Source organism: Ambystoma mexicanum, chromosome 4p (genome assembly GCF_040938575.1).
Source record: "Ambystoma mexicanum isolate Mex_15411 chromosome 4p, UKY_AmexF1_1, whole genome shotgun sequence".
NCBI lineage: Eukaryota > Metazoa > Chordata > Amphibia > Caudata > Ambystomatidae > Ambystoma > Ambystoma mexicanum.
The window spans coordinates 562,770,850-562,787,699 of NC_090927.1; positions in this window are offsets into that span (position 1 = coordinate 562,770,850).

Here is a 16,850-nt window from a genome sequence, read left to right on the forward strand (position 1 = left end):
CATTATGTGGAACCCCAGATAATTAATTTCTGTTACCTTCTCCAAATGTGCCCCACCCAAGCACCAGCCCCCTTTCACTAATACAACTTGTCTAGTGTGTTTCAGTATCTTCGAGTTAGAGATATTAATTTTCAGGTGGTTACTTTCAACACATTTACCAAAGGCATCTAATAAACTCTGGAGTACCAATTTTGAACAATCAATGAGTAGAAAATGTTCTGCATAGGCCAGCCATGATGGGTGCAGCTGGCCTATGCTGGGAGAAATCAAATGACAGTCTTCCAATGCCTCCACACGTCCGAAAATAACGGTTAAACAGGCAGGAGGCAAGAATGCCCATTTTACGCCAGGAATCTCTTTAGTCATTTCCCCAGCTTTTTTCATGCTAACCTGAATCCTAGTTCAGTCATGTAGTCTAATAATAATCTTTAATAAGCCGGGTGGGACCTCCCATCTGTCCAATTATATCCAAAGCACTTCTTTTGATTCACCAAGTCAAAAGCTTGACTAAGGTCTATAGAAGCCACATTAATGGTCTGATATCTGCCTTCCTGCACAAGATCTTGGCACATTTTGAGAATGAACATGTTTAATTCCTTCCCATGAGACCTTCTAAATACTATTTGCCACTGGTTCAGTCTCCCAATGCTTTTTGCCCAGACCTCTAAGTATGTTAGAAGCACTGTAGCAAAGATCTTACTATTGCATCTAATAGCGAAATTGGGCAATAGTCTTTTGCAGATAAGTTTCATTCTACCCCCTAAGGTAAGAGTGCCCCTTGTTTCAAATTTAACCAACATATGGCACCACAATCTGTATGAAATCTTACAGATCCCCAATAATGTCGTTACAGGTACAAGTTTGTGTTCCTCCACGACGCACTAAGTGCTCCCTAGAAATCTATACTTGTGATGGATTGTTTCGCTTACCCCTGCACTGGATAAGCCTTTGGTACGAATTTAGGCACCTATACTAAGGAGTCCTTTTTACTTTTTACTTCAGCATCCCACGGGAGCTCTCTGAATTATCATTTTAACTGGAGGTCACTGTTCCACTGACAATTCCCCATTCTTTTGTTCGTAGATAGAGAATCCAGAAACACCTTTAAGGTCATCACACGTCCTGATGAAGGCCTGCTCACATAGCTGCACCGTACAGCTCCTTTAGGCCGAAACACTGTTGTGTCGACGATATCACCATTCAAACAATCCACATTGGAAGCATTATTCATGTGTCTTTTGTATATGTGTCCATTTGATGTGGCTGTATGTTTATCCCTGTGACTACATAATTGAAAGGACTCACCAAGAATAGCAGTTCATCATTGTTGTTATTAAATTGAGATCCATGTTTTGTTCACTGGATCATACTCATTTGTATTGTTATGTCTCAATATTCCTGGATGCTCTATCCCCACTAATAGTATCCAGATGTTATTAAAATACATTTTGTGAAAAATGGAATGCAGTATGACCAACTGTTTTTTCCAGCATTAGATTGGAATTGTATGACCTCTCACCCTGAAATTTTGGTTTATTTTTTCTAAGAATTCCCACCTGGGTTTTTCAGGGCCCTGCCAGGTGCCCTATATCCAATTTAGCCACAAGGAGATTAGACAGGTACAGTGATTGCCTTTAGGTATTAACTTACAGCAAGGTAGACCTTGTAGAGATAAATACGCTCTATATAGTGATCCAGGAAGTAGGGATGCCTTGGCTAGGGTAGACATTGTTTACGTTACATGAGAGAGCAAGAAAAGGCCCTTAGTACCCTGTCAACAATGTTAATAAAACGTGTGAACCCTCTCTGGCATTTGGCATGTTCTTTATGCCATCTGTACCAGAGAGAGGATCACCACACTGAAGAAGCAGCAGCATGTTTAACAAGGTAAGTTAAAACAAAAAGAAATAGTATTTGTATGCACATTTGTATTGCAGTGTGTGTGTGTGTGTGCAAGATTACATGCAATCTGTGAGAATGTGTGTGTGTGTGTGTCTGTGCGCGTGCGAGATAGAGAGTATGACTAAGTGCATGAACATGTGCAAGAGTAATGAGTGGTATGCATATATTTGACAGCAGATACATGGGGGTGAGCCTTTAGTGATTTTCATTGACCATTGCTGGTATAAGTATGTTGTGGTTGACTCTTCATGAAAGCCATTTTCAGAAGCTATTACTACCATAGTTTCTTTTACAGATTAATCTCTCTCCTCCAGCCCTGGTCGATCTCTGCAACCACTCCTTTGCCACTGGGGTTTCCCCCTCTCCTCTCAAACACTCCTTTGTGCACCCCCTGCTCAAAAAGCCTTCCGTCGACCCCTCCATCCCGGCAAACTTTGGCCCTATTTCTATTACTCCTTTCCTGGGCAAACTCCTGGAGAAATTGTCAATTTCACAACTAACCCTCCACACTGAATCTGTGGGTTGTCTCCATGACCATCAGTTTGGCTTTAGAGCAGCTGGAGGCATGGAAATTGCTCTCTGAACACCCGTGAAGACTTGCTCTCTAAACTCAACTCTAACTTTCTTCTGCCTTTCTTCTGTTACAACAACATCCTGATCACCAATTTGCGAGAAACACTGGGCATCACGGATCAGTCTCTGGCGTGGCTATCCTCTTTCCTCTTGGACCGACCATCCCAGGTTGAACTTGGGTCCTTCCTCTCCTCCATCACACTCTCTACATGTGGTGTGCCCCAGGGATCTCTCCTCTTGCCCTGGTTCTTCAATGTCTATCTGGCTCCCTTGCCCCGACTGATCTCTACCTTTTCCTCTAACTTTCAGTGTTATGCAGATGATACGCAGCTCTCTTTCAGGCTACCTTCAGCCTCCCCCTCACTTATCCCTGACTGTCTTTCCACTATTCAGGCATGGTGTACCTCTGATGATCTCTGCCTCAATACCAGTAAGACAGAAATCCTTCTCATCCGCACTCTGCTCCCACGTTTCCACTTTCTCTCTGGTCGGCCTCCCTTGGCCCTGCACCCTCACCCTCTTGTGAGGCAAAAAGCCTCATGGTCATCTTGAACTCCACTCTCTCCTTCTCTAAACACATCATGGAAGTATCTAAAAGGTCCCATTTCCAACTGCACCTTCTCAGAGGTATTCTACATTTTGTCACCTTCCCCTGGAAGTTCAATGTCTCCAGAATTCTAGTTCTCTCAGGGTTTGACTATTGCAACATCTTCTTTCTCAATCTACCTACCTCCTCCCTTCACCCTCTGCAACTCATCCAAAACAGGACCTTGAGACTTGTCCTTGGCCTCAAGCCCAGGAACCACATCTCTCCGGCTCTGAAATTCCCACACTGCCTCTCGCTGGCTGCAAGGATTAAGTTCAAGACCCTTTGCATTGTCCACAAGGCCTTCTGGGGCCGGGGCCCATAGACTCTCCAACGCTATCTTCCTAAGTACTTTCCTTCCAGAGCCCTCCACTCGTGTACCTCCAACTCTATATGGGTAGCTATCTTTCCACCACAGGTGTCTGTCTCCCTCTGGAATGGCTTCCTTGACATTTTCTGCCTTGAGCTGGACCTCCTTAAATTCCAGAAGCTCCTCAAGACCTTTCTTTTCTCCTCTTCCTTTTTTTCTGCCTTTCCTCTGGTAAACTTTCCCTACTTTCCTTCTCTCTCCGCCTTCACTCTGATATCACGCCCTTCCTCCTGCTGTTATGTTGTCTGGCTGTCTGGTGCTCCTCTGAGTCATATAGAACACCTGCTCCAACCCCTGCCCAGTCCTTAGCACTTGCCTTCGAGCCCCCCTGCACAGCCACCTGTCCTTCCTTGCACTTACTGGGCATGTTATCTTTGGAGGCCATTCCTGCACTTAACCCAGGGCACTGTCCCACTGGGTGCACTTCTCCCCCTTCCCCTCCTCTGCACTTCTTGTCTGTGCACATGCACGATCTAAATGATACTAGACCTAGTAAGATTGTTTGTCTTGTTCGCCCCTTTTCCCCCCCCCTGCCTGTTTGCGCCTTGCAACACTTGCCTATAGGTGCATTAAAAATAACAAATCAATCAATAAGCCCAATTATTCATTTGTATTCTGTGATTTATATATTCGGGTGATTCAGTAAATTAGTGACTTAGTTGTTAGACAATTCCGCCTAATATGTCAACTCCATGGCCAGAAGTTTCGACCTTTGGACCTTTTCAAAGGATGTCCAGAGACAGGATTGGAGCCCCTCCTGTAAGAGAACAGTCTGAGGCCAATTGAACATGAACCCTAAATAATCTTGAAGGCAATCAAGCCTAAGGACCAGCAGAAATATGATGCCCTTTGGTTGCTTTAACCACAAGCACCAACCGAAGCCAATAGATTAAAGATCACCTGGAGTCAAACGGACTGTTAAGAGCAGTAGATAACCTATGCCTATATGACTTATTTACTAACTCAGCCGAATTTTGAAGTCACAGAATACACATGACTAATTGTGCTTATGAGATTAATCTGTAAAAGAAATTACTGTTAATTACAATTACTGTATAAAGCAACTATTTATTTTGTTTCATTTATGATACCTGTGAGAAGCGCTTACAGCGGGGGAGCTTGCCTTCAAACTATATATTAAGACCTAGGTTGTAGGCTTTCACTACAACAATATTTAAAAAAAAAACTATGGTGGCATCACCAACACAACTCAACAACCAATCATTACTACCATAGTTTGTATACACTGGCGTAGAGGGGGCCCCATGAACTTGTCCTATGGGGGTGTGGGGGCTGCAAGCACTCAGATCTCCCTTTAAGGATAAAAAAAGTGCACGCTCTGTGCTGACAAATAAAAGGATGCACTGACAACTCTACGAGAAGGTTCACTCTACAATTGGTTGCTAGGCAACTACGAACCTGTCTGTAGACTTGCTGAACAGTTTTGGAGAGAAGCACGTTGTTGACATTTCCCAGCAACAGACCGGCGATCAGGAAGCAGCAGTGTGTTAATTTGAAGCCAGCTACTATGTGGCTCCAGCAAGGTAAGTGCACGCAAAAAATAAATTGTGTTAATGAATCCGAATAGGACTTGTGTGTGTGCGTTTTTAGGGTTTGTATGCGAGTGCGACATGTATACAGATTTACCCACACTATGGGTGCTCCTTCCGGCATTCTGCTGGATACTAAAAAGTGAAAGTGTGCCTGGGGGATAATGTGAGCTGCTACTACTTTGGTTGCTTCTTTTTCCTGCTCTGTCTAGAGAGAATAATAAAGGTGCAGATTGTCTTCATTGTAAAGAGAAGTTTGAAAAACATGTGTATGCTTGGCATGCTTGTTTAAATGTAATGTAGTCTGTGTGTGCATGTTTTTGTTTGCTTGTTTATTTATTTGTATGGCGCACCCGACCCAAGTGTATCTGAGCGCCTTAGCAGAGTGAGTTACAGGGATACTTTCAGCTTAGTTACAACAGTTGAGAATAATAATAGTAATATAACAATGGATATAATTGGAAAATGCAAGCAAACAACATACATACAGGAGTACATACATACAGTGAAAGGCACGATACTTCATGGACAAACTAAAGGATCTGGGTTAGAATCGTGTCTGGCGGATTGGATAGTCCAGGTTCTAATGCGTGCATAATTAAGGTTGGCCATGGGTATCGTTCCGATGAGACAGTTGAGAAGGTTGCACCTGAACAGATAGAAGGGTTGGTCTGCTCTCAGCGGTGGGGGTAAGGCATTCCAGGCTTGTTCTGCTATGACAGGGAAGCTGATTCCTCCTGTTTTCTTTTAGTATGAATCTAGGCACGGCTAATGGTGCTGAGTTGTTACTCCTAGTAGGACGGGTGGAAGGTTGTTTGGTGATTCTCTGTGTTTTTATTATATGTTTGTGTGAATGTCTGTGCAAGTGTGACTGTGTGTGGAGCAGCATGCTTAAGTGAAATGTGTGTATGTATTTATTTGGCAGGACAGTGGTGCATTATTACTCAAAGATGATACATGTGATATAGAGCAGCAATGCTTCTCACATTGGATTCCTCAGCCGGAGTGTGAGGAAAGAGGGGATAGTGAGGCAACATAGGCTTATACTGGCACCCAAATAGCTTTGAGTCCCAGCGGTAGCTGAAACTGGTGGTGCTTTCTAAAGGATAATCGCTGGCATTGTGGGGCAAACTGTTTCTTTGAGTGCAGCAGACCTTGATGGGCAGAGGACCGAGGCCCCAAAACATTGAGCCTCATTCCAAGTGTGGCTCACCGGAAATAAGGTTGCCGGTTGCACAGTACCACCGCACTCCAACTCTGCCTTCCTAGACCTTTGCGCCCAGCAGGTCTGACCTGAACCGGGCACTTGATGCTTCTTCAAGAAGCTTGAAGGGGGGGACCATTGGCAGAGCTTGCAAGGGGCCCCCACTTTATGTGTTACGGCACTAGTTGCGCGCAGGAGCCTCAGGAAAGTGATTTACAGAGATCATTACTGGCATAGGTTGTGACCTCAACCTTCATGAAAGTGATGTACAATGGCCATACAAGCATGGATTATGGCCACTGGGCTGCATCTTCTTGAATGTCATTTACACTTTGAAATACTTCACAGTGGCAATGATGGCATATATTCAGAGTTCTGATGGCATATGTTGTTCACCCACGCATCACCAAAATGTTCCTGTCATATGTTGGAGACATGACATTTACTAAATGTTTTAATATTACCTTAAAAAATCAATTGTACACTCTATGGGCCTCATTAGGGGTCCGGCCGTAACCCGGCCAGTGCTACCAGCGGGTTGCCGCCGGACATGTAATAATTTACCGGTGCCTGACTTCCCGGTGCCACCGGGCTATTACAAGCCAGTGGCCGAAAAGTCAGACACTGGTACATTTGTTAATGACCATTCCCATATCAGACTCTATGGGAGTGGGGACACGGGAGCACCAGCACCGTTAGCAACTGTGCCAATGCACCTGTGACAAGTCTGTCTACCGTAGCTGCTGCGCCCGGCAGGTTCAGACCTACCGGGCACAGCGGCTCCGGCGGTGTTAGGGAGAATTCTCTCTTTAGGCTGAATTTCCTAATCTAGTGAGTCCCCCAGCAGCTTTGCTGGATTTCTGGAGTTTGTTTTTTTTCTCCTGCTAAGAGTGAGACTCTTTTTCTCCCACTCTTGGACATGATTGATGGTATTCCTCTGATTGGTAATGTGTTTTATGGGCTATGGGGTCCTTTACTCCATAGGGTCTCATGTGTTTTTCCTATGTGTGTTACACCGCACCCTCCGTGCAGTAGCCCAGGGGTGTCATAGTGACACCCCACCATAGACTCCATACCCTGGGACTGACTACTGTCTCCCAGGGCATGTAAAGTCACCCTTGGCTTTACTAGTCCCAAGTTATTAACAGAAACCAGTACAAACCATCATATTGTGGACATACTGGTCGGGGCAATTCGATTGCCCCGGGGTCTGTTAGTCGAGGGGGCACGTCTCCGTACCCTCTGATCGAGTTTTGGCTGGTGGCAGTGGAACTACTTTTTATATTCGACCGCGAATATTTTCCTATGGGATTTTCCCATTGTTCGAGGCTACAACTTTAATTATTTAATTCTCATAGCCTCGAACATACTGCCGGTTTATTTAATTAATACTAATTCTCCGGTTGGTATTTTTTGCCAAGACTCGATTCTAAATGGCGTTTGTGTTCTCTTCTGTGACTCCAACCCCTTCTCCACAGAAGCCTCCAAAAGTGGTGCCACTCTGTCTGGGTACCACAGGGGGTGTGGGAGGGGGTTTAGACACCCTTGACCAAGTCACCATGGTAACTCAGGTCGCACTCTTGTGTGATTGGCCCAAGTGGTGAGCCGGCCGGCTCACCACTTAGCATGTTTGAGTGACAGCTAGGCTGAGTGAATGGGGGTTCTCTGCATAAAAGCAGGGCTTTGGGGACTGGAACTTCAGAAGTCGCTACAGGAACTGAGAATCCGACGAGTGCGAAGCTGAGCCGACCTAACACGACGACACCACCGGTGGAGCCCTGCGGAACCGACTCACCACTTCCCGACGACAGAGAAGATCTCTCGGCTGGAAAGGCTTCTTCCCCTGACTGGTGGGCACAACCAATTTACTTTTCTTTCTTCGCACCCTAGCCCAGTTTGTGGTCAAACTGCCTGTGCCAAGCACCCCGGCAGCCAGATAGCCACTCACCACTGAACCGCGAATCACCGGACCGCTCCTTGTACCTGAGAAACTCTGCGGCTGGTTTCTTCCCTGGCAGTGCAACAGACTCCTGTCTTCCTCCACGACAAGATCCTCTCTTCCCCTGGATGAAGCACCGACTTGCGCCCGCTGCCAGGAACAACTGCCCCTGCTGGAGTGTTCTCACCACTTAAGATACCGTGTTCGCCGGGCCTCCCTTTCTAAAGATTGCAACAAGATTGCAGGTAATAATAACTCCTTAACCTTCTGGACTGGGCTGGCCGCCTTGACCCTCTAACTGGTCCCTTTCTTGGTCCAACTCCTTTTTTGAACCGTTACGAGACGTTTGTGCACTGCAACCATGTGACCTTGGACACATTTCGTTTTGATCCACTTAAAGCGGATCCAGCCTATTTACTCTGAATTCATGGTGTTACTTTGCCTTTCCCTCTTGTGTGTTCGTGAAAAAGTGTTGGGATCTGTTGCAATTTATCCTCTGATTTTCTCTCCCTTTATTTAAAACGAATTATTAGAGTGCCATCTATGTTAAGCGCTCACCGCTGTCTGAAAATAAGTGGGGCTTTACTTAAGACTTGTCTAATATTCTTTTAAGGGAGTGTATGGCCCTCATTACGACTCAGGCAGTAAGGGGTTTACGGCGGCGTAAACAGCGCCGACCCTTACCGCCTGATTCTGAGGTCCCTTAGCGCCATGGAGCTTTTAACACCTGCTTTTAGCAGGTGTTAAAATCCATGGCGCTAAGGGACCTTGATGTTAATTACGCCACCGTAATTTACGGTGGCGTAATTAACGCCTTCCCCACTCCCATTATGCCCTATGGGGCAAAAATGGGAATGGGGAAGGGTAAATGGGGATTGGGGACTTACCGCCCCGCCAACCTCGGAATGGGGCGGTAAGTCCGCCAACCACCATAGCGTAAACGTAGTTTACGCCATGGTGGTAAAGGTATGACCTAGGCGGTAACTTACCGCCTGGGTCTTTTAGTGACCGTGTTTTTGAATTGCTTACTATTAGTGCCTGTGTGTTATTCTAGATGTGGTTTTAAATAAATAATGATATCTCTTTTACACCAAGCCCTGGTCAGTGTTTGCTTGTTCTACTGTGTTCTCTTGACCTATTGTGAATACTCTGTATACTGCCTAACTCTTCTTGAGGGAAGTCTGACTGCTCAGCAACAGCTACCAAGTGAATCTGTGTGGTACAGACTGCTACCAAGTGGGTTTACTGCCAAACACTTTTTTGCAGTGGTCCCAGAGGGAACTGCACAGGTTTCTGCCTAACATGCGGGCAGACTTGTAGTTTGCCGGTCCGGAAACATGGGTGAGGGTGAGCTCACCGGCAACCTTGCTTCCGGACCGGCAACATTGTAATGAGGCCCTATGACATGGGCCCTCATTAGGACCCTGGCGGAAAGGGGTTTACGCCGGCGTAAACCATGGCGTACCTTACCGCCTGAGTACGAGTTCCCTTAGCGCCATGGTGATTTTAACGCCTGCTTTTAGCAGGCGTTAAAATCCATGGCGCTAAGGGACCTTGTTAATTACGCCACCGTAATTTACGGTGGCGTAATTAACGCCTTCCCCACTCCCATTATGCCCTATGGGGCCAGAAATGGGAATGGGGAAGGGTAAATGGGGATTGGGGACTTACCGCCCCGCCAACCTCGGAATGGGGCGGTAAGTCCGCCAACCCCCATGGCGGAGTTGGCAGCTTAGCGCCATGGACCATGGTGCAAATTGCAACATGGTCCTCCGCCAAGGTCGTAATGAGGGCCATTGACTCCGTTTTTCACAACAATTTTGTTTGAAAATTTACCATTTCAACATATTACTTCAACAATTCTCCTCAAGAGGAGAACCCCCAGAATGTTCATATATTACCTGGGGCTCCTGGGGTACACTTGGATGCTTCCATTGGTTCATAAGAGGGGTTCATGTCTCTTCACTAAAATTATTCAATTGACTTAGAACTGATTACGATACCAGTGCCCTCTCAGTAGCTCACCCGGTCAGCCGGCCCAAAAACATGCTTCTCCCACTGGCATACATTTAATAAGGTTGACGGCCGCATGCAGTGGTATCTAGTACATTTGTGTGTCTTCGGCAGGCACTGCTTTCTATGCTAAAAATGTACTTGCACCTTTTCCCTAGGCAACGGTCGGCACACACCTGCGCTAGCATAATCATCATGTGCATTGCATGTGCATTGCTCATTCATGGTAGACAATGCCAGTGCAGGAGTCTTTGGTACAACCAGGGCTTCCTCAAAGAGTGCAGGGGTTGGGCCTTCTGCTGAGCCCACATGGGGACTCCACATTTACTGTTATGCCACTGGTCTAAGGTGGCAATATACAAAACATAAAACAAGTGACAAAAACAATCAAGTGGATTCATGCAAGGCATACATGATGGGAAAGGATTTTTTTAAACACAGAAGTAGGAAAGGTAACAGACAACATCTTGGATTCAGACAAAATATGTTTTTCTTTAATAAACACAGGATAGGAAAAGTTATTTTTTAAACATTCTTGGGATGACACAACATAATCAGGGCAAAGTACAAGAAGACTTTTTAAAAAAATTCTTTCTGTAAGAGAGAGTAAAGCTAAAAAGGGCACATTATATTGGGAGCCTAAAGAAAAAAAAGGGAATACGATGGGGTCAAGAAACACTGGTAATTATTAACCAACTGCTCGACATAATGCCTAAACTCTCCTAAACTCACCAAAAGCATGCCAAAATGGGTCTAAAACAATCAGTTTGTGAGCATGTCTTGTCCACCTGTTCATCCTTGGCTCGAGCGGGTTTCTCTGTTCTCGAGACCTGTGTGAGCCACCAAATGTTCATTGTTTAATGGTTGGGAGGTCCAACCGTTTGTTGCTATTGGCTGTCAGCCGCCTCTCTGCCCCACTACACATTAACTTGAATAAAGTTATATAACTAACCTACTGTTGAACTTCCATTTATTTCCCACAAGTGGCGATGGGGATGGGACTGCGGAGCATGCGGGTAGTGGTAACTGAGCTGTGTTTACATGTTGCTCTTCACACGATGTGTTTAAGCTCCGCCTCCCATCAGTAATGTGTTATGCGGAAGAAATTAACCCTGTGAACCAAAGAAGCCGCTTCCACATTAAGAAGGTCACTAAGGAGCATTTAAAGGCGGAGAGAGGGCCAGAAGAAAATTATTTATGCAGCAGGTTTGCATAGGAGAGGTGACTTAATAATCTGAAGAAAGTTAAAGGTAAAGTGAATATATTTTCAAGAATATAAAAAGGTATCACTAGTGAAAAAGAAAGGATACTTCTTTATAACATGGAGGAGAACAGAGCATATGGGAGGATTCATTTAATATGTCAGTTCAACGTTGAGTTCCATTTCTACCATCTCCAGGAAATCCTAGCATGAAATGGGAATTGTGGAGATAATATTTTGAGGTGTATTTCGATTCTTAACATGGAGAAGAGTTGAGAGCTTCAAAGAAATTTTCATTGTTAATGACTGCCTTAGGAGTGGAGGCAGTAAGGTTAATAAAACACCAACTTCCAGGTCGGGGGGAAGAAGACAAAGATTTGTTTACTACATGTATGTTAAAACTGGAGTAACAATTTGTGGAGAAAACTAATCTAGTACTAGAACGCTTCAATTTCTATTCAGGAAAACAGATGCCAGGAGAAGGAATTGATGACTATGTGGCAACATTAAGTGGACTGGCTGCGAAGTGCAATTTTGAAAAAATAGCAACTGAACAAGTTTTTCATGATCCGATATTGATGAATGCTTTCAACAAGAAAATTAGCAAGAGCCTATGGACTGGAGAAAATTCAGATTTGCATTCTACAATAGAGATTTCTAAGAGCATTGAACTGTCAGAGTTAGGTTTTAAGGCACTCGAAGGAGAGAATAAAGATGATTGGTACCCATTGGGCCAGTGAGAAAGGAGGCGTAAAGAGGAAGGGATGTACAAAGTTCATACGTGCATCAATTTAGGAATGACAGGAGACATTGTTTTAGGTGTGGCAAGGAAGATCATCTTGCAAATAACAAAGATTGTCGAGCGTTGGAAAAAGAATGTTCAAATTGTGGACGCACAGGTCATTTTCGAAGGATGTATTATGTTAGACATAAAAACAAGGTACATAGAGGGCAACGTGGTCACCAGAGAAGATGGTGTTGGAGATTATGTTTTGATGGTAAATGGAGGACCAGATCTGGATGATCGTGAGGGACCTTGGTGTTCTGCTTCATTCAACGGACACAAGAAGAGAATAATGGCAGATTTGTGTTCAAAGTATAACTATTGTGGTTAGAGGACTCTATGGGCCTCATTACGACCCAGGCGGTAAGTTACCGCCTGGGCCGTGACTTTACCACCATGGCGTAAACTACGTTTACGCCATGGTGGTTGGCGGACTTACCGCCCCATTCCGACCTTGGCGGGGTGGTAAGTCCCCAATCCCCATTTACCCTTCCCCATTCCCATTTTTGCCCCATAGGGCATAATGGGAGTGGGGAAGGCATTAATTACGCCACCGTAAATTACGGTGGCGTAATTAACTCCATGGTCCCTTAGCGCCATGGATTTTAACACCTGCTAAAAGCAGGTGTTAAAAGCGCCATGGCGCTAAGGGACCTCGTACTCAGGCGGTAAGGGTCGGCGCTGTTAGCGCTGCCGTTAACCCCTTACCGCCTGGGTCGTAATGAGGCCCAATGTGTTTTCGGGAGTGCAAAGTGTTAAACCCTGATATTCATCTAGAAGGCTATGGAAGGGGAAATATTGACATTTTGGAATATGTATTCAGTGACATTCAAGATAACGGCAGCTACAGTGCATATGGCGTGTAGGAGCTAGAGCAACGCAGGGAATGATTACTGTTTATACAAGTTATTCAAGAACGAATTGGGCATGTCGACTACTTTTGCACATGAGATACAATTGAAAGAAGGGCCAGTGCCTGCAAGAAACAAGCTGTGTAAGATATCAATTACTGTTAGGAAAGATTTCGAATTACTATTAGAGGACATGGTTAAAGATTATATAGTTCAGCCCATTGGGAGCATAGATTGTGTTTCTCCTGTGGTTTTGACAAGAAAATCAAATGGAAGGGTGTGCTTGTGTGTTGATTTAAGGAACGTGAATGTGTTTGTGTTGGCTGACTGACATCCTTTACCAAATTGTCAAGAAATGTTAGTGTTATTGGATGAGGCCAAAATATTCAGCACTTTGGATATGACGAGTGCATATCATCAAGTGAAATTACATAAGAATTTGAGATGATTACGAGCTTTTATAACACCTTATGGTGTGTATCAATTTAAAAGAATGCTATTTCGTTTGGCAAGTGCCTCTTCAGTGTTCCAGAGAATAATGCATATTCTAGTCAAGGGTTTTAGTGGAGTGGTGGCATTTCAAGATGATGTATTGATTTATGGCAAGAATGAAGTAGAACATAAAATCCTGAAGGAGGTCTTGGCAGTTAAGGAGGTAGAGTATTTAGGACATAGTGTTTCGGAAGAAGGTATCCCACCTGAACAGAATCACATTGATGCCATACAAGGAGCACCAGCTCCAGCGAGTGTAGAACAATTGTAGAACAGTTGAGGTACAGTTTCTTGGACATAGCTTTTTTCAAGATTCTTTGAGTTATTTGCACACAAAACAGAACCTTTAATGAAGTTACTCAGGAAGGGTACTGTGTTTCAGTGGACTGCAGTTGAAGAAAATTTTTTAAAGGAGATAAAGGAGGAAATTAAACTGGCATTACCACTTAAAGCTTTTGAGAGTGTGAAAAGATGTGTGTTAGGGTGCAACACTATCGCAAAAGGATATTGGTCAATTACGAGTGGTAGCACACGTATTCATTTATTTATTGCATTTCTTATAAAGCGCCACACACCCATGGGCCTCAGGGCATACGTGTGTCAAGAACAGTATTGAAGTTTAACAAAAGTATTCAGTAATTGCAAAGGAGGCTGTTGCCTGTAAATGGACAGTGAAGCATTTCAGAATGTTTTTGTGGGGAAACTAACTGTGAGATTGCAGAGACTAGTGTTCAAACTACAAGGATATAAATTCAAGACAGAATACATGCCAGGTAAAGATAATGTACAGGCTGATTGTTTGCCAAGGCTACCAATGGATGTAGGGAATTATCTAGTTGAGTCTGAAAGCTTGGTTGGCTGGATAGAAAGTGAAGAGCAAATAGGTACAGAAATTGGGTGGCTATGTGAAAAAGCTATTTCAAGAGATGAATGGTGTGAAGAAGGGTATAAGAATGAGGAGCAACTTGAGTTAAGGAGTACTGTGTCAAGGGTTGGCAATCTGAGAGAGGTTTGAGAGGTGAATTGAGTTCAATTAGGAAAATTGCTGATTACATTTGTGTTCAAGGAGACTGTACTGTCAGAGGTGAGGTGTTGATTCCTCCTAGGTCCTCGAAGGCAACAGTTATTAGAGTTGCACATGAAGGACGCTTGGGTATATCGGCTGTAAACAGAAGAATTAGAGCAGACTTTCGGTGGCCGAGTATGGATTTAGAGATAGAAAGTATGGTGAGGCTATGTGTGCAGTGTCAAAATAGTGACAAGTTGCTTAGTAAAAGAATGAATCCCATGATCCCTGTGGATTTGACAGCAGGAGGAACATTCCCAAAGACATACTAGGACCATTCCAAGTGTTACCAGATGATTGCAAATATTTGGTGTGTGGTGGAATACACCTCTAATGGCATGATTTAAAGATCATCAAACCCTGTCTGCGACCCAGAGCATGGTTCAAACCTTGGGGCACCCCACAGGAATCCCACAACGTGGATCATTTTGACTTTCTTGCACTGCACACTTTGTTGTTGGGGAACCACCAAAATGCACACTTGGTCATGTGTTGTTGGTCCCCTGAATTACATTTACAACTTCTGCAAGACGAGGTGCAAAACTGAAGAGCAAAACAAGATGAAATCACCTTTACGTCAGCGTTTTCTCATGAATCTCTAAGGAATCCACCCGTTCACTGGCAGGTGCTACTGTGAGGTGGTTTCCATAAGAATCCATTGATTTTCACCTGCATGAAAGTCTGATGCATTTGTAAAAGTCAATGTTCTTCCAACACTCCACATTGTGCTCCTTCTCTTCCTTGGAAGATGATGAAAATAAGCGGGAGCTATAAAAAAAAAGACATGCATGTATTATGCCTTACATTCATACCTTCTTTTACTGCATGTCCCAGTGTAACATTATGCACAATACCTTCTCTCTCTATAGGTGTACATAATATCCGCATGCTGGTGCTTTGTTGATGAAATGCTGGCATACATTCTAATTCTGTGAAATTGAAGAATGTGGTAGTTACCTTTTTTATCAACGTAATTTCCAAAATCTGTCAGCAGCTGTCTTTTCGTTGGACAGTTTAGAATCTGTCACAGTCCATTACTCATATGAATGGGAGCCAGAAAAAGAGGATGGACTTCCCATTGCACGACCCAAAGCACCATAATAGTTCATCCCAATACACCAACCTGAGTGTAGAAAGTCAGCGCCCCACATATTTCTGAAATGGAAAATCTGTGGCGGCCATCTCTCTTAAGCAGCCCTCTATTGCCTGCTAAATGCAGCAGAAAATCAAACGTAAAATTGAGTAAAGTATCATTCTTAGTGAGCTAAATCCTATAATTAGTAGAAAATTAATAAATCAGTACTATAATTTGCAAGTAATTATCATATCATTGCAGCTGTCATGATATAATTGTCATACTAACATGGGTTGGCATTATGTGTGAACTCATTTAGGCATGCACATGTTGTGCCCTGTGGGGAGCAGATTTGGCCGTTTATATGTGGCTTCCTGTTCAATCATGCGGCGAGAAGGCATACATTACAGCATGATTAAAGAAAATAGGTTTCCACTAAAATACTATCAGAAATAGACAACTTGTGTCCGAACTGTAATTGAAATGTGTTCTTGCTAATGGGCAGCATTATGCTTTCACACACACTTTCACATACACATTCATGCTGATATGTGAGTATTAATCTCCATCAATCTGTGCTGAAAAGAAAACCTGTATCGGGCATAGTGTGCCACAGAGAAAAAACTTATTTATAGGAAAAGCAGGGATTCAAATGCCTGGAGCAAAGTTAAAATGCACCAAATATATAAGTTGTGAAAAAGGAACGCAAAGAACTGTTGAAACTTGGATATGAAGTGTAACTGAACAATTTGCAACTGAGCATTGCCCTTTCTACCAAGTTAGTTCCTGTATGTTGTCTAAGCCAAATCCTTAGAATTGTTATACTCCTCGAGGGGGTCCTGTGCTAAGTTAAAAAAAAAACACCAATAGAAAATCTTGCCCTTTCATTGTGGTTCGTGGTGCAGCTAATTCTCATCAAACTAAATATGTGAAGAATTAACATTACTTGTGCATAGATCAGAGGCACCACTTTGTCCATTTGGATCACCGGTAGAATTCCACAGGGATAGATAATCTCAACCATGATCCTGACCAGCAAAAAACATCAACATCCAAAAAATACACAGATGACACATGCCTGAAAATATCCCCCATAGAAGTCATCCACCAACTGAAGGCTTAACTTGCCCTGATCTATAATTCTGTGCCCACCTTCCACTTCAAATTAAACACCACCAAAATGAAATTCCTGATCCTAACCAGCAACACCAAACACCCCCACTTAAAAACATGGCTACCTGACT